Source organism: Triticum aestivum, chromosome 3D (genome assembly GCF_018294505.1).
Source record: "Triticum aestivum cultivar Chinese Spring chromosome 3D, IWGSC CS RefSeq v2.1, whole genome shotgun sequence".
In the NCBI taxonomy this organism is placed as follows: domain Eukaryota; kingdom Viridiplantae; phylum Streptophyta; class Magnoliopsida; order Poales; family Poaceae; genus Triticum; species Triticum aestivum.
In genome coordinates, this window is record NC_057802.1 from 213,831,984 (window position 1) to 213,855,845 (window position 23,862).

General features: G+C 45.1%; 1 long non-coding RNA gene across 1 annotated transcript; it reads left to right on the forward strand.

Annotated features, from left to right (window-relative positions):
- The first annotated feature begins 359 nt into the window (after window positions 1-359).
- Window positions 360-3,140, forward strand: LOC123078266 (uncharacterized). The gene is made up of 3 exons (XR_006437288.1): window positions 360-1,193; window positions 1,287-1,917; window positions 2,695-3,140. It is a non-coding gene; the product is annotated as an uncharacterized lncRNA (long non-coding RNA).
- The last annotated feature ends 20,722 nt before the right edge of the window (window positions 3,141-23,862 follow it).

The following is a 23,862-nucleotide window of genomic DNA, read 5'->3' on the forward strand; positions in this document are numbered from 1 at the left end:
GAAGAAAGCCGGGAGGAGAGGGGCGGCGGGGCTCCCAGGCCGCTGCCGCGGAAGGTCGGGAGCGGAGGGGCGGTGGCGATCTCGTGGTGGATGTGCAGAATAAGGTGGGTGTTAGCAGAATAAGACTCTTAAGGGGTCTTATCATAATAGACCCACCCTATATATATAGGGCTAGACTAATATTCTGTTACCGTCGCGCCCTATATAGGACAGGCTGTGTTTTTCCCGAACCCAGGCCACCCCCACTAAAGGCCTCTTTGATTCAAAGGATTTACGTAGGAATTTTAAAGGATTAGAATTCTTAGGAATTTTACGGTCAATCCTACGATTTTCCTATTCCTGTGTTTTTGCAATCCTTCGAATCAAAGAGGCCCTAGATCTGGATCGGGTCAACCCACCCTGACCCCGGGTACCATCGTGGCCACCTTCCTCTGACCGCCGCGCCGCCAACTACCACCTTCCCCCGCCGGCCGCGCCTCCGGCCACCTTGCCCCGGCGGCCATGCCTCCGGCCACCTTGACCCGGCGGCCACGCCTCCGGCCACCTCCCCCCTGCAGCCATGCCTCCGGTCACCTCTCCCCCGGCGGCCGCGCCTCCGGCCACCTTGCCCCGGCGGCCACGCCTCCGGCCACCTCCCCCCTGCGGCCGTGCCTCTACTCACCTCTCCCCCGACCAACGCGCCTCCGGTCACCTCCCCCCGCCGCTGCCGCGATTTCAGCCACCTCCTTCCCTAATCCCCAGCGCGCCTTCGATCCTGCCGTCCCCGGCGCCCAAACACGCCACCTACCTGAGCCATGCCCCCGCTTCCTCCTATCAGTCTCGGTGACGCTCGCGCCCTCTCCCCGCACCTAGCCTCCTGCCGGTGAAGAGTAGCGGCCTAGCCCGGCGCGAGGCACTCGAGGCCCAGCACGTGGCCTGAATCTCGCGCGTCGACCATCTCCGAGGGAGGCGCCGCGACCACTGTCTCCTACCTGCTACAGCATGACGTGCCTCGCGCAGCCCTCTGAGCTCGAGTCCCGTCACCGACCGTCCGCTCTTGGCTTCGCTCACCTGTCCGTGCTTGACGGAATCGAGCTTTTCCATGGTTTTGCCGTCCAACTTCTAGCTCCGCCTCCGGTCGCTCAATGAATCACGTGCAGGCCACCCCCGTGCTCCGCCCCTATATTCGGTTCGGCTGTTAGCTCCTGTTCCAGGTTCGTCATCCCCCCTGTACTCCCTCAATCTCTCAAATTTGTTTGAAGCTGACTGTACTTATTCTGATGCTCTGGTTGACCTTATGCTTGCAGCTGACTGTACTTGTTCTGATGCTCTAAGTGACCTTATGCATGCAGCTGAGTTGGACTGCCTCCTATTCAAATTCTTGCAACTTTCAATTATGTTTTGTTCGAAAGCTACTTACTGTAAAGTAGTATATGTGCTAGCATTTCAGTATAGCTTCCAAAAAAATGTGGTTCAAATTCTCAATTTGTTTAGAAGAAGATAGGACAGGAAAACTTGAATGGAAAGCTCATATGAGTGTGGATGGTTTGAGTAAATTGGTGACTGGTGGAGATCATTCATGTTGATTATTTTTGACAATAATGATAGGTCCACTAGAGAATTTATGGATAACTTTGTAAGTACAGAGATAATCTTTATATGGACACTTGGACTATAAACATTTGCTATAGTTCACCTTCAATAACTTTGTAAGTACAGAGATATCACCTAAATGTAATATGTAACTATGTATTGCAATCTGAGCAATGGGTGTGTATATTGTAGTCTCTGCATGCACAGTCGAGATGTGTTCAGCCCAACCCCATGGCATCAGGGAGGTCGAGTTCGTCACGAGCAGCAGCACATGGTTGTTGGCTTCAACTTTCTTCCACCAAGGTGCTTTCACTCGGTGATGCAAGGATTGTAATCTTCTCCCTCGTGAGCTCTCTCTCTCTCACTGTCCGTGTTCATGTTTACTACTACAATTTCTTTGTGATGCAAATGTTGCCGGCGAACATACTTTGTGTAGAAAAAAGTTACAAAAAATCACTTTTTCTTGTTGTGAAATTTTCCAAATTTGATCTAGTCTAGCAGTTCAACATGTATTGTATCATCAAAACACACTCATATGCATTTTATATATGCATCAACCTATACAGTTCAGTACATCAGTTCATAATAAACAAAAACAAATGAAGATCAGTGCGTGTCCAACAAAAACAAATGAAGATCAGTGGTTTTGATTGCCGCTGGTTTTGTATCTCATGGTGGTTCGCAGGTATAAGATGGGATTTTCGTAGCTCTACATTGTTTCTTTGGTTTGTGGCACTTAGATGCTTTTGAAAAATGTTCTGCACATGTTTTGTTGGATTCAGTTCCTCCCAAAAAAAGCACTAATGGAGGTTTAAAAAGCATGGTTCTGCTTGCTTATGTCATTTTTCCCTTCATTGACAGAAAAACTAGTTCAACTACAAAAGAATACATCAGTTCAATGTCAAAAAAACATCAGTTCAAAAAAATAAATACAATAACTTAAGTATACGCCATCATGGAGCGCTTGCCTTCAAGATTTATCTCTTGTTCTTGTTTTTCCCTTTCCAGGTTTACGTTCTAGCATACCTTTTTTTCTTATCAATTACTCCCTCCGTAAAGAAATATAAGAGCATTTAGATTGCTACTTTAGTGAACTAAATGATCTTATATTTCTTTATACAGGAAGTACCTCATCTATCATTCCTTGTAGATGGAGATGTGTGTATGTATACATGTGTTATGGAGAGAGAAGAACTTATCTAGTGGTGTGTGTGTGTGTGTTGCTGCATCCTCGTCTGGCCGCTCTAATCCACACTCTCAGTACAACTTCTCTACGACCTCATGTTCACAAATCTTGTAGTACATTTTTTCTATAAAAATCTTGTAGTACTGTGTAAAGCAAGCGTGGCCAACACATAGTTTAGGTGTCGCAGTAGTACGCACTGTTGATGGTGGCCTTCCTTTGTGGCGCTACTACTTTGCCACCTACTCTAATGACATGTACTTGCCAACAATTATGTATAATAAATCATGGCATTATATGTAAAAAAAGATATATTGTGTGTTCTGCTACTGTATTGAGTTGCTATATATTGCTAATGGTACGATGTTACTATTGCTTTGTGTCATGTTATGCAAGTTCACACCGAGTACACGTTGGATGATATACTTATACAGTAAATAGCTAAAAACTGATTTCTTCCAGTTTTAATTTTCCGCCCTTGCCTGTTTGATGTTATGCCTACGTGAGCTAAAGCGTTTTAAAAATGTTGGCAGAAAAGTGCGTGTATTTGGCAGAATAAATGTTGGTACGTTCATGGCAAAAAAATCCATAAGTTCACAGATAAAATAATTTCATGGTTATGAAAACCGTTCTAGAAAAATTAGAAAAGAAATAAATGAGACACATTACAGAAGAATTGAGGAGGTTTGGGTACAAGGAATCCAGAAAGTTCAAACTTAAGAAAGCAAAAAGCTCAGAAGCATGAAAAAGAGAGGTCCGGAATAAAAGAGAACATTATGAAACATAAAAAAAATATCAACAAGAAAAAGTTCAAATTGCAAAAAGAGACAAGTCCAGAATTTTGTTGTAAAAAAAATTCAAGTTTCAAGAACACAGAAAAGAAAAGAAAAATAGCATTTTATTATTTTAAATCCAATCAATTCAACTAGCCATTCAAGTCCGGAGCTAACGACATCATCAGTTCGGACAGAGAAAGCAAAATTAAAAGTAAAACCCAAAAAGGATTGACTTCTATAAGTCCACATTATCAAACCGTTGAAAAAAATGTTGAGTTAAAAAACATAGAAAACATTTTGTTTTTGAAAAGAAAATGTCATTCAGTTCAACGATATAAACATGCAAATTCAGGCACGATAATATTGTAAACTGTTGGAAAATTACGAGGAAAATCATACCGAAAAAATCAGACTAAAGTCTAGTATGTTAAAACACGCTCAGTACAAAACCATACGGAAACCAGTTCAAGTACTCTTTTTCTGAAATCTTTCAAAATTACTCTCGGGAGAATACATCAGTACAAACGCACACATAGATCAGTACAAGTACTCTGTTTTTTCTGACAAAAAACAACACGACGTGTCTCACCGTATTCAAAATTACTCATCAACGATTGCGAATTTGAGAAAACGTTCAACACTACTAAGTTTCGCATTTTCGATAGCTTTCCAATGGTATATTATTTGCATCATTTCGACAAACTTATAAAAAAATCGCGTTCGAAATCAAATTTAACAGTATTTGAATTCGTTTTTAAACCGTAAGGAATTAGAAAAACAATTCAATACGAAAAATTTGCACATTTTTCATAGTTTTCCAACGTCGTATTTTCACAACCCTAGTCAGTGCATGCATTAGAGTGACTGCATCATGTTTTAAATTCCAGAAACTTGAAATGGGGATGACAGAACCCCCCAGCACCCCCTTAATCCAACTAGGGTTTACTAAAGTCTTTTTCAATTAACCTGAAATGCCCTTCTAAAATGTTCATCATCTTTGCCTTGGTTTAGAACCTCTGACAAAAATGGTGCATACTTTTTTAGGACATCATAAGGTCACTGGATTAAATCATATGTTATTTGCATTTGGACATTTAAATGCTATAAAATATTTTAAATGTCCAAATAATCATAAACTGAAATGTTTACTGTTGGATATATTCCAAACAGTGGCTTTGAGCAGTTTCATGATTTTTGAGTTAGTTTTAGTATTTTAATTAAAGCCCTAAAGTTACAGAAGAAATAGAAAACAGAAATTAAAAGAGAGAGAGAGATTTACCTGGCCTCACCTGCGCAGCCACCTGGCCGACCCAACTAGCAGCCCAGCCAACTGGCCCAGCCCACTGGCCTCCTCCTGTCGTCTTCCTCCTTGCCAGGAGGACGGGCGCGTGCCCGACGCGCGCGCACCGCTGTGCGGCCACCTCCACCCTGCCTGGCTGGCCCCCCATCGCCCTGGACCTCCCTCGCGACGCCACGCACCCCCTGAACCTCTCTCACTCTCTCCCCAAGCTTCTCTCCCTCCTCTGGCTCTTCTCTCGCACGCACCCGAGAGCCATCATCGCCGCCGCTCGCTGTTGTCGTGGCCACAGCCACTGCCTCGCCTCGCCGATTCTCAGAAGCTTCGCCTCGGCCCCTTCTTCCTCCCCACCGAGCCACGCCCCGCCGGAAGCCCTGCAGCGTCGTCCCCGACCTCGTCTTCAACCTCTGGCCGTCAGCGACCTCACCGGGGATTCGCGAGCTCCAGCCCGTCCCCGGCCTCGCCGTTGCCTCTACTGGAATCGCTGTGAGCCCCTGCCCCTTTCCCCTCTCTCCCCGTGCTCGTCCGCGCCTTCTAACCACCGTGGCCATCGGAGCCGATAGCTCCTCGCCGCCGGCCATGTCGCCACCGCGGCTACGGCCCTGCAAGCACGCGTCCAAGCTCACCACTGAACTCACTGCACCCCCACGAGCCTAACGCGCCCATCCGCGGCTCCTGCCATGCCCTGCATCGTCGGTTCCGTCGATGCCCGAACTCCGGCGACCGCAAAAGAGCTCGCCGCCGTCAGCTCCAGCCACCCCAGCACCTCCCACCGCCACTGTTTGACGCGCGCCACTCCGCTCGTTCGAACGCAACAAGCCGCGCCCGAATTGGTGCCCTGTGGCTCGATTCCGACGCCCTCCACCGCGTCTGGCCTCGCGGGCGTCGAGTCGCCGGTGGGTTTGACCTCCCCTGGGTCCTGACCTGTGGGCCCAGGCCCCCGTTTAATTAGTGTTAGGTTTAATTAGTGTTAATTAACTTAGTTAACCCACTGACTCGCTGACATGTGGGCCCAGCCCTGCTGACATTTTAGTTAGTGTTAGCTTAGCGCTAATTAACTCAGTTAATTAACTGAGTCACTGACCAGCGGGCCCCACTTGTCAGGTTTGACCTGGACTGGGTCAGTTGACCTGCTGAGGTCAGCATGACGCAATGCTGACGCAGTAATAGGCTTTTCTGGATTTATTCTTATTCAGGAAATTTCAAAAAATAGTGCTAACTTCTAAAAATCATAGAAAATAATCTATAACTCAGAATGAAATAAATTATATATGAAAAATGATCAGAAAAATCCAATCTATCCATCTGTCCTGGTTTCATGCATGTTTAAGCAACTTAACCTTGCTGTTTAGATCAAAACATGATAATGCACTTTATAAGTTCTTGGTTTGAATTTGAATTTGAACCTTTGGTTCAAATCAACTCAAACCCTTCTGTTCTTAGCTGCATTAGCTTAAAACACACCCATATTGCCATGTCATAGCATGCATCATCTTGTTGCATATTGCCATGTGATGATTGTGTTCCGATGTGTCTTTCGTGGTAGGTTCTGCCTCCAAGGATACCCACGAATATCCGACTGAAGGGCAGTATCCTACTACCACTCCATTAGGCAAGCAAAATCCCCACGTTCATTCCGATACAATCCCACTCGCTCGCTCATGCTCTCTTTTACTGCATTAGGACAACAACGATTCATCTGTTACTTGCTGCGGTAGTTGAACCCCTTTCCTCTACATGACCTATCATTGCCACCGTAAATAGATGAAACCCACTAGCATGAGTAGGAGTTGTTTGAGCCCTGATGTGCCTACTCATTCATGCTTGTTTGTCAATGCCTGCTATTGCTTAGAGTTGTGTCAGGTCTGATTCATCGGGGATGAATTAGAAAGTTGTGAACATGTCCTACTGTGTGTGAGCTAAGTGTGTGAACACGATTTGGTAAAGGTAGCGGTGAGAGGCCATGTAGGAGTACATGGTGGGTTGTCTCATTGAAACCGTCCTCAGGAACTGAGTTCTGTGTTTGTGATCCATGAACAGCTACTACCACACGTTGGGCCCTGAAATATGACCCCGCTCGATTTATTAACCGCCATTGTCCTCTGTCCAGGAGTTGCAAGTAGTTTCTGGTGTTTGTAGTATGCTGGAGGCCGTGCGCAGCGCTGACCCGTGGGGTGGGCTGTGATACGGTAGGCACGTGGAACGGTGTACCGGGCGCCCGTTTGGTGTCTCGGGAACCCTGCACAGATCGTTTGGGGCTGTGAGCGAAACCCCGGCCGGATCTCCTCGCGGGTGGAACCCGAATAGGCGATAAACCTGGACTAGAGACTTGTGTGGTTAGTTAGGTCGTGGTCTACACCCACGTCGGCTTTCGCTTGAAGTCTGCCGAGCACATGTCGTGTGCAGACGCTAAGTGGTGGAAACATGTGTGAAGAAGTACACCCCTGCAGGGTTATAAATGATATATTCAAATAGCCGTGTCCGCAGTAAAGGACTTCTGGGTTGCCTGTACAGTTCATAGACAAGTGAAAGTGGATACTCTAAAACTCGCAAGATAAGCGTGAGTGCTATGGATGGCCTTCTCGTAGGGAGACGGGAGCGGATCCATAGTGGTGTATTGATATGGTGAATATGTGGACTCTTGTGCGCCACCTCAAAAGAGTTATTTGCAGTCGTAGTTCAGGATAGCCACGGAGTCAAAGCTGGCTTGCTGCAGTCAAACTCCACCACCCCTTTGTTGATCCCGATGCATATGTAGTTAGTTCTGATGTAAGTCTTGCTGGGTACATTTGTACTCACGTTTGCCTATTTTATGTTTTGTAGAGAGACGTCGGTCTCGCTAGTAGTTCCACGTGGACTTCGACGTTTAGCTTGTTACCTCAGCTACGGTCTTGTACCCTTGGGAGGGTCTTGTAGATAGTCAGGCCTCTCAGCCTTTTTCATTTGTAGTTGTCTATACTCAGACATGATTATGCTTCCGCTCGATGCTTGTATGCTCTGTATGTTGGGTCATGAGACCATGATTGTAATACCCGGCTTCTCGGAGCCTAATGAATAAATACTTGAGTCGTAGAGTTATGTTGTGATGCCATGTTGTATTTACACATATCGAGCATATTGTGTGTATGATTGAAATGCTTGGTATGTGTGGGATCAGACGGCCTAGTTTGTTTATCCTTGGTAGCCTCTCTTATGGGGAAATGTAGTCTTGTGCTTCCATGAGCCATAGTAGTCCGCTATAGCCCGGTTCACCGGAGTCCTGCTAGCCCAGCACTACTGCTCCGGAACACTTGACTGGCCGGCATGTGATTCACTTCGTTCCTGTGTCTGTCCCTTCGGGGAAATGTCACGCGGTGACATCCGGAGTCCTGCCTAGCCTGCTACAGCCCGGGTTCCCGGAGTCCTGTTAGCCCAGTTGCTACAGCCCTTCGCACGCTGCTGACCGACATGCTGGATGTTGATTCATGTATGCCTGTCCCCGTAAGTTAGTGCCACTTTGGGTTCACGACTAGTCATGTCGGCCCGGGTTCTCTGTCATATGGATGCTAGCGACACTATCATATACGTGAGCCAAAAGGCGCAAACGGTCCCGGGCCATGGTAAGGCGACACCCGTGGGGATACCGTGCGTGAGGCCGCAAAGTGATATGAGGTGTTACAGGCTAGATCGGCGTGACTTAGAATCGGGGTCCTGACAGCTTTCGTATCAGAGCCTGACTGCCTGTAGGATTACCAAGCCAAACTGGTCGAGGTTGTGTCTAGAAATGCTTTAGTTATGTAAGGAAATTGATTGGGGAAGGGAACGTAAGGCTCTTTTTACTCCTTTACCTTATGCCCTTCTGATCTGAGTCAACCTCTTCTTTTCTACGGGGATTAAGAACTAGGCCTTCTCATCTATCTATTAGGATGACGAGTTACTATGATAGAGACTTATAGGATTGTTGGTTCCAGGCCTCAATTCAGTTTCTACTACTTTTAGTATGTTGTCAGTTGAACCCGAACCTTGATATGATGTTGTTAAGTGACTGTGCAAATCCTTGTGAATGTCTCAAATCTTTTTCTGAGCATTTACAACCGTTATGTTGTCTGAGTCATCCCAGGTTTCTAGATAGTCTGATGCACTTGCAATCATTCCTCCATGTTCCTGATGTCCATTTGGGCCAGATTAATCACACTAATCGGTGAGTTGAGGTACTCTGTTGCCTCGACATATATGTTGGAGCTATTATTATGACCCTAGGTGTTTTAGGGAGTCACCCAGTAATCTAGCCATGTTTTGTGTTCCAGGTGTGATGATTCTGGCCACCATTCTCGAAAGCATCTCGTGATGCCATCTAGTAGTAGGTATTCTACTCTTGGGTTCTTGACCCAAGATTCACTCTACTTACCTCGTATTGATAGTGTTGCTCGTACCTTTAGGATATTAGTAACCTTTGCGATAGTCCTCGAGGTCCGTGGTATTTCCTTCTTCCAAATACCACGAACTGCTTATGGCAGAAGTTCTTTTGAACCAAAAGATCACAACCAGAGTGCTCTTGACGAGTTCTCGATTCTATGCTGTGACTCTATTAGTTCTACCTTCTCTGCATGGGTTATCCGGAAGAAACCTGTTGAACTTGATTCGACATACTAATCTATGCATCCACAACTCAGAAAGTTATATTTTCCTTTGAGTTGTCCCTCTTTAGTTGTATTCTGACCCTCGTCTATCAATTGATAGTCAGGAGTAGTTGTGCATTCGTGTTATCGATGCTTATTATTCTTGTGGTCCGTCGAGCCGTTCTATTTCAGAATGACTAGGAGAAACAAACTCCAGTACCTCATCCATATCTAGGATTGGGTCAAAGCAGTTGTATTGCGTAGATCAAAATGCCAATCCAGCTTTTGATTTTGTTCTACCCTGAAGTATTGTCCTCTTTATGTCAGGAATATCATAGGAATTGCACAACCTCCTATGAATTCTTGATACAATGATACTTCTCGCCATCATCGTTCATTCCTCGGTCTCCATGTTATTGTAACCGGAATACCGACAAGTGAACCATGATGTGTGAAATCAATACTCCTAGCAACCGTGTTGCTTGGTAGTTAATGGACATTAATATCATTCTTAGCATGTTGGTTATCGAATCACTACTCTAGGATTGATCGTGCTATCTTGTCCTTATTTCTGGTGCACTCTTCTATCTTTGAGTTAGGATTGAATCCCTTACTCTTCTGATCATGTCGTCTTGCCTTGAAAAGCAAGATTGTTCTCGAGCTTAGAGACATATCGGTGGTTCGTGATTTTCCGGATATCTTCACGGAAGTATCACCAGGTCGTCCCCTGACCGATATGTTGAGTTCGTGATCAAGTTGGTTTTCCAATAAACCACTCTTTCTCCAAGAATCTGTGTTGGATACCCTGATCTAGTTGGTTAAGCTAAACAACAACTTGGAGAGTTGGAAGATGGAAGCTTGTCTGACTTAGTTCATCATTAAGGGATATCTTTGTGTGTGTGTATGTGTGTTAAAGAAATATGATATCTTCATCGATTGACCCTCGTGATCAGTTAATGGATCTATCATCTTATCCAATCTTTGATTTGAGTGTGGCTATCGTCAAGTCAAATCAGAACCAACGATGTTCATAATGTTGTCTTACTCGTGGTTGATCCCTCGAGCATACACCATTATATCTTTTGGGTCTGACCAATGCTATCGCCTTGTTCACCTAATTATGGAACTCCATCTATAGGGAAATCTTGGTGACTTGTTGTTGAGCCCATCAGCAACATTTTATCTTGTCCATGATTCATGTTGAACATTAAATAGTGTTGGAAACTTTTAAATCATTGCCTTCGTGTTCCGTTCATGAAGCATATGCTCGGGTGAAAGAAGTGACTTCCTCTAACACATGTGCATTGATGCAAGTTGCCGCCGTGAATTCGAGAAAGTCAATGTTGTTTCCTCTGGAATCATCCCAAGTCAGCCATGCACGTGCAAAGTATTCTGTGGTATGTTAGACTGATCATCTTCGTTCCATATGAATTCCTAGCACACAAGCCACTGAGTGATTTGTTCAAGGTAAAGAAGTCTAATTTAAGTGCACAAGACTTTGATATCCTCGATGATGGTTTCCCACCTGAACCCGGTAGTATTTTTATTATAAGACTACTATGTGGTCATGCTTGTCTGGGACAGCGTGTTCACATGTTGTAGCAAAACCCGCTCATGTTTTGGAGCTTGCTATCATAGTTCATTTCCTGATAATCTTGCAACGTCATCTCGTCGATTTGTGTTGCAATCCTTCCTTTCAGACATGATGAGTCTGGAATATCCTGACACCAACCAGATCTGAATCTCAGGCAGATATGATGGTTGGATTGTTTCCCAAGAACTATAATATTGGTCTCTCTATAACCCGGTAAAGTGGATGTCGTGGCCGACACACCCAGCCGGAAGATCTATCATTGTAGTATCTTGATTGAGGAAGTTGGCCACCTCCCCATAAGGATTTCATAAGATTTACTCCAGTAGTTGTTCCTTATGGATTCTGGTGCTCCCAAAGTCCGACCTTTTACTTGATGTTCTAGATACCAAACCATAACTATAAATGGGGTACGTTGGCACATCAAGGAGAACATTAGAAGCGGAGTGCTAAATGTCTCTCGGTCGATCATCCAGATTTCGTTCCCTTGGCCTCGCTAAGGTGAAATCTGAGAAAGTGATGTCTTCCTTTGCATCTGCATTGTCCATCACTATTCATCATGGTAGTAAGATTTGATGCCAGGATCCTCAGCACGGATGTTGGTAAGACCTTGATGTCTATGGAAATGCTCAAGTTCTTGAGAGCACACTCAGTCACTAGGTTATATCCTCGGTATCAATTGGAATGTGCCTTTCGTTGCTGAATTGTTCAATAACCATAGTATCCTTCCCGATCTGAGTATGCCATTCCTTCGAACTCCTTCAAACGATCATTTGTGAATTGCCTTAAGCTGGTATAGAGAGTATCAATGATCTCTGTATCAAAAGTAATTCTTTTCACCACTTAAGGGAATAATTCTACGAGTCACCTTCCCTGAGGTGCCCTGTTATGGGTTCATGACAATTATATCCTCGCAACTTTGAAACCTTGCACCATCTTACTCAAGCGTGGAATTGCTACCTACCAACTTGAATCTTCGTCGTCTGATTTCCATCACCCTGATGTGAACTTTGTGTCTCAGCTCAAGAGATGTTCAACGTCTCATTCCGTGAGTTGATCGTGAGTTACTCGGTCTTTAAGAAGATCGATTCCTATAGAGTTTCCTTCTGTCATCATCGTGTTGGGAAAAGATCTCGAAGGCAAAGACGTCAAGATCAATATGATGCAACGGATCAACATCTTCAAGAATGCAATGGATTTTGGAGTTTGTGCCAGTTCCATGTCCCCTTTGTCTTCTTACCTCACGTCTTGAATCTCGGGACGAGATTCTTGTTTAGTGGGGGTGAGTTGTCACAACCCTAGTCAGTGCATGCATTAGAGTGACTGCATCATGTTTAAATTTCCAGAAACTTGAAATGGGGATGACAGAACCCCCCAGCACCCCCTTAATCCAACTAGGGTTTACTAAAATCTTTTTCAATGAACCTGAAATGCCCTTCTAAAATGTTCATCATCTTTGCCTTGGTTTAGATTGACAAAAATGGTGCACACTCTTCTAGGACATCATAAGGTCACTGGATTAAATCATATGTTATTTGCATTTGGACATTTAAATGCTATAAAATATTTTAAATGTCCAAATAATCATAAACTGAAATGTTTACTGTTGGATATATTCCAAACAGTGGCTTTGAGCAGTTTCATGATTTTTGAGTTAGTTTTAGTATTTTAATTAAAGCCCTAAAGTTACAGAAGAAATAGAAAACAAAAATTAAAAGAGAGAGAGAGAGATTTACCTGGCCTCACCTGCGCAACCACCTGGCCGGCCCAGCTAGCAGCCCAGCCAACTGGCCCAGCCCACTGGCCTCCTCCTGTCGTCTTGCTCCTTGCCAGGAGGACGGGCGCGTGCCCGACGCGCGCACACCGCCGTGCGGCCACCTCCACCCTGCCTGGCTGCCCCCCCCATCGCCCTGGACCTCCCTCGCGATGCCACGCACCCCCTGAACCTCTCTCACTCTCTCCCCGAGCTTCTCTCCCTCCTCTGGCTCTCCTCTCGCACGCACCCGTGAGCCATCATCACCGTCGCTCGCTGTTGTCATGGCCACAGGCACTGCCTCGCCTCGCCGATGCGCTCAGAAGCTTCGCCTCGACCCCCTCTTCCTCCCCACCGAGCCACACCCCGCCGGAAGCCCTGCAGCGTCGTCCCCGATCTCGTCTTCAACCTGTGGCCACTGGCGACCTCACCGGGGATTCGCGAGCTCCAGCCCGTCTCCGGCCTCGCCGTTGCCTCTACTGGAATCGTCGTGAGCCCCTGCCCCTTTCCCCTCTCTCCCCGTGCTCGTCCGCGCCTTCTAACTACCGTGGCCATCGGAGCCGATAGCTCCTCGCCGCCGGCCATGTCGCCACCGCGGCTACGGCCCTGCAAGCACGCATCCAAGCTCACCACTGAACTCACTGCACCCCCACGAGCCTAACGCGCCCATCCGCGGCTCCTGCCATGCCCTGCATCGTCGGTTCCGTCGATGCCCGAACTCCGGCGACCGCAAAAGAGCTCGCCGCCATCAGCTCCGGCCACCCCAGCACCTCCCACCGCCACCGTTCGATGCGCGCCACTCCGCTCGTTCGAACGCAACAAGCCGCGCCCGAATTGGTGCCCTGTGGCTCGATTCCGACGCCCTCCACCGCGTCTGGCCTTGCCGGCGTCGAGTCGTCGGTGGGTTTGACCCCGCTGGCCCGGGTTGACCTCCGCTGGGTCCTGACGTGTGGGCCCAGGCCCCTGTTTAATTAGTGTTAGGTTTAATTAGTGTTAATTAACTTAGTTAACCCACTGACTCGCTGACATGTGGGCCCAGCCCTGCTGACATTTTAGTCAGTGTTAGCTTAGCGCTAATTAACTCAGTTAATTAACTGAGTCACTGACCAGCGGGCCCCACTGGTCAGGTTTGACCTGGACTGGGTCAGTTGACCTGCTGAGGTCAGCATGACGCAATGCTGATGCAGTAATAGGCTTTTCTAGATTTATTCTTATTCAGGAAATTTCAGAAAATAGTGCTAACTTCTAAAAATCATAGAAAATAATCTATAACTCAGAATGAAATAAATTATATATGAAAAATGATCAGAAAAATCCAATCTATCCATCTGTCATGGTTTCATGCATGTTTAAACAACTCAACCTTGCTGTTTAGATCAAAACATGATAATGCACTTTATAAGTTCTTGGTTTGAATTTGAATTTGAACCTTTGGTTCAAATCAACTCAAACCCTTCTGTTCTTAGCTGCATTAGCTCAAAACACACCCATATTGCCATGTCATAGCATGCATCATATTGTTGCATATTGCCATGTGATGATTGTGTTTCGATGTGTCTTTCGTGGTAGGTTCTGCCCCCGAGGATACCCACGAATATCCGACTGAAGGGCAGTATCCTACTACCACTCCATCAAGCAAGCAAAACCCCCTTGTTCATTCCGATACAATCCCACTCTCTCGCTCCTGCTCTCTTTTACTGCATTAGGACAACAATGATTCATCTATTACTTGCTGCGGTAGTTGAACCCCTTTCCTCTGCATGACCTGTCATTGCCACAGTAAATAGATGAAACCCACTAGCATGAGTAGGAGTTGTTTGAGCCCTGATGTGCCTACTCATTCATGATTTTTTGTCAATGCCTGCTATTGCTTAGAGTTGTGTCAGGTCTGATTCATCGGGGATGAATTGGAAAGTTGTGAACATGTCCTACTGTGTGTGAGCTAAGTGTGTGAACACGATTTGGTAAAGATAGCGGTGAGAGGCCATGTAGGAGTACATGGTGGGTTGTCTCATTGAAACCGTCCTCAGGAATTGAGTTCTGTGTTTGTGATCCATGAATAGCTACTACCACACGTTGGGCCCTGAAATATGACCCCGCTCGATTTATTAACCGCCCTTGTCCTCTGTCCAGGAGTTAGAAGTAGTTTCTGGTGTTTGTAGTATGCTGGAGGCCGTGCGCTGCGCTGACCCGCGGGGTGGGCTGTGATGCGGTAGGCACGTGGCACGGTGTACCGGGCGCTCGTTTGGTGTCTCGGGAACCCTGCACACATCGTTTGGGGCTGTGAGCGAAACCCCGGCTGAATCTCCTCGCGGATGGAACCCGAATAGGCGATAAACCTGGACTAGAGACTTGTGTGGTTAGTTAGGTCATGGTCTACACCCACGTCGGCTTTCGCTTGAAGTCTGCCGAGCACATGTCGTGTGCAGACGCTAAGTGGTGGAAACATGTGTGAAGAAGTACACCTCTACAGTGTTATAAATGATCTATTCGAATAGCCGTGTCCGCGGTAAAGGACTTCTGGGTTGCCTGTGCAGTTCATAGACAAGTGAAAGTGCATACTCTAAAACTCGCAAGATAAGCGTGAGTGCTATGGATGGCCTTCTCGTAGGGAGACGGGAGCGGATCCATAGTGGTGTATTGATATGGTGAATATGTGGACTCGTGTGCGCCACCTCAAAAGAGTTATTTGCAGTCGTAGTTCAGGAAAGCCATGGAGTCAAAGCTGGCTTGCTGCAGTCAAACTCCACCACCCCTTTATTGATACCGATGCATATGTAGTTAGTTCTGATGTAAGTCTTGCTGGGTACATTTGTACTCACGTTTGCCTATTTTGTGTTTTGTAGAGAGATGTCGGTCTTGCTAGTAGTTCCACGTGGACTTCGACGTTTAGCTTGTTACCTCAGCTACGGTCTTGTACCCTTGGGAGGGTCTTGTAGATAGTCAGGCTTCTCAGCCTTTTTCATTCGTAGTTGTCTGTACTCAGACATGATTATGCTTCCGCTCGATGCTTGTATGCTCTGTATGTTGGGTCATGAGACCATGATTGTAATACCTGGCTTCTCGGAGCCTAATGAATAAATACTTAATTCGTAGAGTTATGTTGTGATGCCATGTTGTATTTACACATATCGAGCATATTGTGTGTATGATTGAAATGCTTGGTATGTGTGGGATCGGACAACCTAGTTGCTTATCCTTGGTAGCCTCTCTTATGGGGAAATGTAGTCTTGTGCTTCCATGAGCCATAGTAGTCCGCTACAGCCCGGTTCACCGGAGTCCTGCTAGCCCAGCACTACTGCTCCGGAACACTTGACTGGCCGGCATGTGATTCACTTTGTTCCTGTGTTTGTCCCTTCGGGGAAATGTCACGCGGTGACATCCGGAGTCCTGCCTAGCCTGCTATAGCCCGGGTTCCCAGAGTCCTGTTAGCCCAGTTGCTACAGCCCGGATTCACACGCTGCTGACCGGCATGCTCGATGTTGATTCATGTATGCCTGTCCCCGTAAGTTAGTGCCACTTTGGGTTCACGACTAGTCATGTCGGCCCGGGTTCTCTGTCATATGGATGCTAGTGACACTATCATATACGTGAGCCAAAAGGCGCAAACGGTCCCGGGCCATGGTAAGGCGACACCCGTGGGGATACCGTGCGTGAGGCCGCAAAGTGATATGAGGTGTTACAGGCTAGATCGGTGTGACTTAGAATCGGGGTCTTGACACGTATCATTTGCGTCAATCCAACAAACCGTTTGCAAAAAACGTGAAAATACATTTCGCCCAGAATTTCACCGTTTTTCAAATTACTTTTAAATTGTATAGAATTTGAAAAAACAATGGATATATGGAAGATGCGGATTTTTACCAGCTTTCCAACGCCATCTTATTTGCACAATTCCGACAAACTGTTTGAAAATCGAGTCCAAAATATGATTTGCGTTTTGGGTTTTGAAAAAAACGATTTCTTCAAAACTGCTCTTAAACCTTGATGATTTTGCAAAATATTCCTATATATTTGTAATGTAGATGTCAAGAGCTTTCCAACGATATATTACACTCCCCATTCCGACGAAAAGACGATCAGTTCAATGAGATGAAAATCATCAGTACAACCGCCTGAAACCATCAATTCAAGTAGGGAACAGAATAAAATTCTGTTACGCGAAAATCATCAGATGTGTGTGTGTGTGTATATATACACATACATACATACACTATTCTGATCACGGGATCAGAATAATATTTTGATCACAACCTGAACTGCCTGAGTAACGCGCGTGAACTTCCCTCTGTATGAACCCGACCATCGGGCTATCTTCGCAACCGTGGCTTCCCCCGCGAATTATTCCGGTCGGTTGTGTTGTTTGGGATGTGAGTGTAATCCAAATACCCATACTTGCATCTAAATGCTCGTTTTGATTCGTAATTTTGCATTTTGGCGGATTCGCTCTCGGGGTGGATGAACCTGTGTCTGTTTACAAGTTTAATGCATGCATTGGATGTTCTCGAACCTCTAACATGATGGGAATTTGGTGTAGGTACGAGTTTCATGGACAATTTCTCGTTAATTTCAATGGATTTGATTTCGGGTTTTGTGTTCTTCGTCCGTGGGAGTGGTTTCCGCGGCTTCTGTGGATTTCTTGTTTTTCTGTGAAGATAGAGGGCGGATTTGCTTGCAGTAGTTAGATTGGGTCCTTCATACGTTGTTAATTTGGTCGGGTAGGCGCATACACCCTGAAATCGGGCGATTGGATCTTGTTTCCCCCCGCGTTGATTCGGTTCTTCGATGAGACAGCTTGGTGGGTTTATCGTTTTGATGTTAGGGCGTAGTAGGATATCGTTCGAGGTCGCGGACTGAGAACGTGTAGTCACTCAAGTGATTAAATCTGAAAAACAAATTCGATAGCGTGTATTTTTTTCAATGATTCTACTGTCTGTCTTAAAAGTTGGACTTCTGCACCTTTTGTGCTAGAACTTCCGTCGTTTTTATGCAAGTTTTTTAGGTGATGTTGCAATACGATCTGTTCGGTTGGTTGTTATAAAAAATTTGTGTACGTTATTTTGTTTTTCAGAGTACTCATTTATGTAAATGTGGAGCTGGTCCATAGATACACGGATCTTCTTTTTTATATTTATTCTGTCTTTGGGATTAGTTTTTTGGATCTTCCACGTTCTGTGGTAGAAGTTGGACTTCTATGGTACCAGTGATTAAACTTCCTTGTTTCCACATTGCAAGGCGGTGCAGCATCGTGCTCTATATTTTCTTTTTTTTTTTTTGTAATTTACAATTTTTGAATTTGGGTTTGAGTTTGTTCCGTGGGCAACTATGGGATTATTTCCAAATATGCATGCATACCTTTTTTTTAAGTTTGCATACTTCGAACAGTGGTAGAACTTCAGTATGTGTTTAACCTGAAGTTACAAGATTTTTGCTTATTTGTAAATTGTTTTTTTACATGTTCATTTGATGTTTTTTCAAACCCCTGAACTTCATCAGTAATTGTTGATAAATTTTTTTGCATTTTAATTTTTTAATCATTGATAACCGCATTGCGTCCTGTCAAAACCTAGGGCGCAACAATGCGGTAGCGCGAGGCCGAGCAGGGGGAGGGGGGGGTCGGGACCCCCCTCCCCCCTGCGAGGCCGAGACAGGAACGAGTCGGAGCAGGCGACGACGCGGCGTGCTGCGTCGTCGCATGCGGAGGCGAGTCCGTCATATCCGTGACCCCACTATCTATCTTAGGGGTGTGGCTCTGGGGTGCGTGCGGTGGGGGTGGAAACAGAATAACCGCATTGCATCCTGTCAAAACCTATCGCGCAACAATGCGGTAGCGCGAGGCCGAGCCCGCATGTGTACTTTGTGTGTATTTGAATTTCGAACTTCTATATTGTTTTTAAGTTGTGTATTTTAGTTAGATATGGACTTCATCTATTTTTGTATTTGAACTTCTTTTTGTTTCTTAGTGTTTATTTATTCATATGCCTTTACTTCTCTGATTAGTGTACTTGAACTTCTGTTCTTTATTTTTTGAACTTCTTTCTCTTGTTTGTAGGTGCTTATCTGTGTATGTATTTTTCTTCCCTTGGTAGAGTACTTGACCTTTCTGCTTGCAATCAATTTTTTGTTTTAAGGATACCAGTAGATTTTTTATGTGATCTTAACTTTTAAAAATAGATGCATTCAAATGGTGCATTCATTTATCAATAGATGCATTTACTTTTTTAGTTGTTGGGGGGGGGGGGGTAAAGTGTAATTACCACGGCACTGCAACACCGCACTACAGAGTGGCATTAAGTCTCTATCTCCCTCGCCACCACCTGTCAGAAAACCCCCGTTCCCTCTTGCTCGCTCTCTTCTCCCTCTCTGTCGCCCCGCTGCCTCCAACTCCCCCGATTTCTCCACCGCTGTCCCTTGCGGTCGTGCGTGTAGTAACCGGCGCCCGCGACGCTCCTATTTCTCCCCCATGCCCCGCTCTCCCTCGCCCAGCCCGCTCACTTCTCCTCTGAAGTGAGGGCCGCAACTACCAGCCGGTTCCAAAGTGCGTGTGGCTTCGTGGGGGTGGAAGAACTGCCGCGGATTCGTGGGTGCGGGGGTCATTCGGAGAGGTACAAATGCTGCCTCCCCCCAATCCTTGCTCTTAGTGTTCGCCAGATCTGACGAGGGCTCTCTTTTTCTTCTGTGCACTCGCATCCGCGTCCTCCCCTTTGTTCTGATGGTTGGGTTCGAGATTAGGTAGGGTTCTTGTGCGTGTGGTGGGTGGATTCCATTCCCCCGTGGTCAGATTTGTTTGTGAGATGCTTGTGTGTGCTATTTATCCCTTCAGAGTATAGTGGATTTCATTTCCCCTTTTGTGATTTCAGCAGTCAGATGCATGTAAGAGAGGGTGTGGTGTGATGCTGGATCTGATGTATCTAATTGTCTTAGTGTTGTTGATTTCGAAGTCTAGATTGTGTCTGTCACATGCTAGTTAGTTTATGGATTCTTTTTTTGCTTGTGCTTGCCTAGATGTGCTACTATTCATCTTTTCATACATGTTGATATGTTCTAGTTGTTTCATCCTAGGGTTTGATTTAGTTGTTTTTTGTATTTGTTGTATGATTTTCTACCTGCTAACTATATGCAATCTATCCCCTGTTTTTTGTAGGTTGTTCTAGGGTTTGGAGTTCCATTCATCAAGGGGTTGTGTTGTGATGGCTTCAAAACCTTCTCCAGGTATTTTATTGTGGTTGGATCTTGTATTTTAAATAGGAGTTTTCTTATATATGTCTGCCCATATCTTCACTTAGTTGTCCTGTTGGACTGCCCTTTCTTAAAAGTGTGAACTTCTAACAAAGGTCATGTGTATGCATTTTACCCTTTGTTCGAGTTAGTAGAGTGTTGCTTAATTTTTATTTGATGAATTGCTAGTGAACTATGTCACCAAGTGTTGTTGGACTTCCCTAACGTTTCATATTTATAGTGTATATCTTTGTTTTTTTTTTGTGATCATTTTCATGGTATTGATATTTAGTTTGCCGGTGAAATAGTATTTCTGCTCATGCTACATATTTTATGTGCTACTTGCTTGGGTGACATAGTTGAACCTCTGGTTTTAATTATTGTTTCTTTATAATGAAATTTGGTTGAACTTCTTTTTTGCGCATTTGTTGTACTGCTTTGTTATATATTGTTGAACTTCTGGACACTCATCTTATATGTAGTAGTCCCTCTGGTGTAAATTGTTCTATATTTAGTATGTAAATTGTAGATTGTTCGTTGTGTTTACTGCTTTGTTAGGTATTGTTGAACTTCTAGGTATTGGACATTGATGTAAAAGTAGAACTCCCTTTGGTGTAGGATTGTGGATTAGAACTCAACTGCCTTTTTACTTGCATTTTTTGTAGTTGGTGATGAATTGAATAGTTCTGAAAAAATGCCTGCGATCAAGATGGAGCTTCAGAAGTTAATACTGACGCTCCAATTTCTGATGTGGCTAAATCACCCATTATTCCTTTGACTGTGATTGCTGAGGTTGCTTCGAGCCTTGAGAATAATTCAAGCCTCGAGGATCTTGCTTCTGCAGCTCTTGCTTCACCTAGTATGTGCAACTCCTTTTATTTTAATTTCAAATTCTCGAGCCATGTTTTTTAACTTGTTCCCGTCAGGTGTTTTTATTTTGTTCCTGACTTTTTTTATTTTTTGCTTTGCTTTTTTGTGTTCTTGCAGATGTGTCCACAGAGGAGGAAGCTGTGAACACCATCAACGATGTTCTATCTGAGTTGGATTTATCAGGAAACCCTGCTGCTGCCGAGCAGGGGGCTCCGTCAGTCGAAGGTTGTGATTCCGTTCCAGATCCTTTGGGCTCTCTTCAGATGTCAAAGACACAGTCGCAGTATGTTGATGGCACTGAACCTGTCACGCAACCTGAGAATGTGCCTCTTCAGCTTCTTCTGGAGGACCAATGCAAGAGGAAGAAGCAAGAAGATTTTGAGAAGAAGAGGGCGGCCCACCTTCAGAAAGGTTATGATGTTCCTGAATCTATTGATGTTGCTAAGCTCACGGTTGTTCATTGCTCTGTTGCTGAGGAAGACGTGGCGTGTGGCACTGATGGCACGGTTGTCCCTGTTAAGAAGAAAATCAAGAAGACCGCTGCAAGGAAGAATTTAGTTGGTGAAGTTACTCCTCGGAGGAGCCCACATGTTTCAAGGCCTGCAGAACTTGCTGAAGATGAAGGGCTAGGCCTCGGTGGTACACCACGCCGTAGTCCTCATGTGCTTGCCACTGCCGCGCCTACACCTTCCCCCTTGGTGCTGGTGCATCTGGTAAGGAGAAGAAATGCGGCGTTAAGCGCAAGGTTAAACCTGCAAAGGTCAACAAGGGTGAGAAGAAGCGTTCTCCTGTTAATCCAGAGGACAAGGATGATGCTGATTTCAACGCTGATGACGAGGGTGACGATGATGATGATGCTGCCGCTAATCATGTATGAATGTCTCATGTTTACTACTTTTGAGAGCATTTGTAGATTTGTTGTAGTTTTTGTGTTTTTAGCACTGCCTTGGCGTACATATCTAACCTTCTTCTTCATATAGACGAATAAATTAGCTGAACTGCTTTGCTTTTATGGTATTACTGCCTTTATGTACATAGTTGGACTTCTGGATATATACATGAAGAAATTAGCTTAACTTGTTGGTATACATGTTTTATTACTGCCTTGGTGTACATGGTTGAACTTCTGCTATGTAAATTTCCAACATTTTGAAAGCATCTTTACTTCTGGTCATACATGGTTGTACTGCCTATGTAAACATAGTTGGACTTCTGAAATACATGTTTTATTACTGCCTTGGTGTACATGGTTGAACTTCTGTTATGTAAATTTCCAACATTTTGAAAGCATCTCTACTTCTGGTCATACATGGTTGTACTACCTATGTAGACATAGTTGGACTTCTGAAATACATGTTTTATTACTGCCTTGCTATACATGGTTGAACTTCTGCTATGTAAATTTCTAACATTTTGAAAGCATCTTTACTTCTGGTCATACATGGTTGTACTGCCTATGTAGACATAGTTGGACTTCTAAAATACATGTTTTATTACTGCCTTGGTGTACATGGTTGAACTTCTGCTATGTAAATTTCCAACATTTTGAAAGCATCTTTACTTCTGGTCATACATGGTTGTACTCCCTATGTAGACATAGTTGGACTTCTGAAATGTACGGCCTATGTAGGTATTAGTGGAATTTTGGTGTAGCTTGTGTATCTCATTATTCTGCCTTTTTTCCTTGTCATTGTATTTTTTTAGTATCAGCTTGTGGAGCGGCCTGAGAGGAGGAAGGGAGGAGGCAAAGCGCCCGAAGAAGGTGGCCAAGGAGGGGATGAGGCGAAACGTTTTAACAAGACAGTTCGGTGCTCACTGAAAGAGCTCAAGACGTGTGCGAAAATGCTACAACTTAGGCACAAGACGAGGGTTATCAAGGATGGTTTTGGTTGTGTGTTTGACTTGAAGGTTGATTCCAACATTTCTCGTCCTTTGATGGGCAACATCTACACGAGGATTGACCCTACAACCATGATTCTGGACATGGGGAGGCAAACAAGGTTCTGCGTATTACAAGTGATGCTATTCACCATCCGTTTGGATTCCCTCAAGGTAATCGTACCCATCCTAGGCCCTCGAATGATGGGTTTGATGATGCTGTTATGAGGCTGAAGGGAAAGCTTGGGCACGCTAGGAGTGACGACATCAAGACAAAGGATCTGCGGAATATCCTCGCAGAACCTGTGAAGGATGAGACGAAGGATGATCGTGCTCTGTAGGTGTTTTACCTAATTGTTTTCATGATGGTGGTTATTCCTGGAACATCTAAACGAGTGTCCAGGGAGGCAACAATGGCTGAGAATCTTGTGTTTGAGGATATGGCAGATATGGACTACTTCCAGTTGGTTGTTGATGATATTCGAAGTGCTGTTGTTAGGTATCAGCAAGGTACTAGCAGAGGAAAAGCTGTCGAAGGCTGTGCCATCGCGCCGCTTCTTATGTATCTGGACTGCCTTATCATTGGCAAGATGCCTAATTCTGACTTGAGGACCCCTCGCATCAATTTCATGGATCAGGCCAAGCTTCTTGAGCTTGCTGCGGCTGACTTAGTCAAGAAGGGTGATGATGACCCAGCCAACTGGGTGTTTGGGAGACTGCCTGTGAGTGTTTCTATGCATCATTCTTTCCTGAGTAGTTTAACTTGAACTTCTGGTACTGTCTTCTATATTTTTTGTTTCCATGTTCCTTCATTTGTTTTCTGACGCGTTGACTTTTGTTTTTGTATGCAGTGGAAGACACAGGCTGAGGTTGTGTTCTTTAGGCGTATCGAACCTCCTGTTCTTACTATGCCTCGTGCCGCCGGCCTAGGGGGTGGAACTTCTCAAAGATTTGAATTCTCCCGGGATGTTAATACTGGTGCCCCCCTGTAGATCCAGGAGGTTCTTCTGCCCGTGTGAGTGCTGCAGGTGGCGTGTCTTCCGAGAGTTTGTTTGAAGCTGCCAATGTTTCCCTGGTTAGGATTAAAGGTCTTCTTGAAACTGTTTGTGGGGAGTTGGCCCGTGTT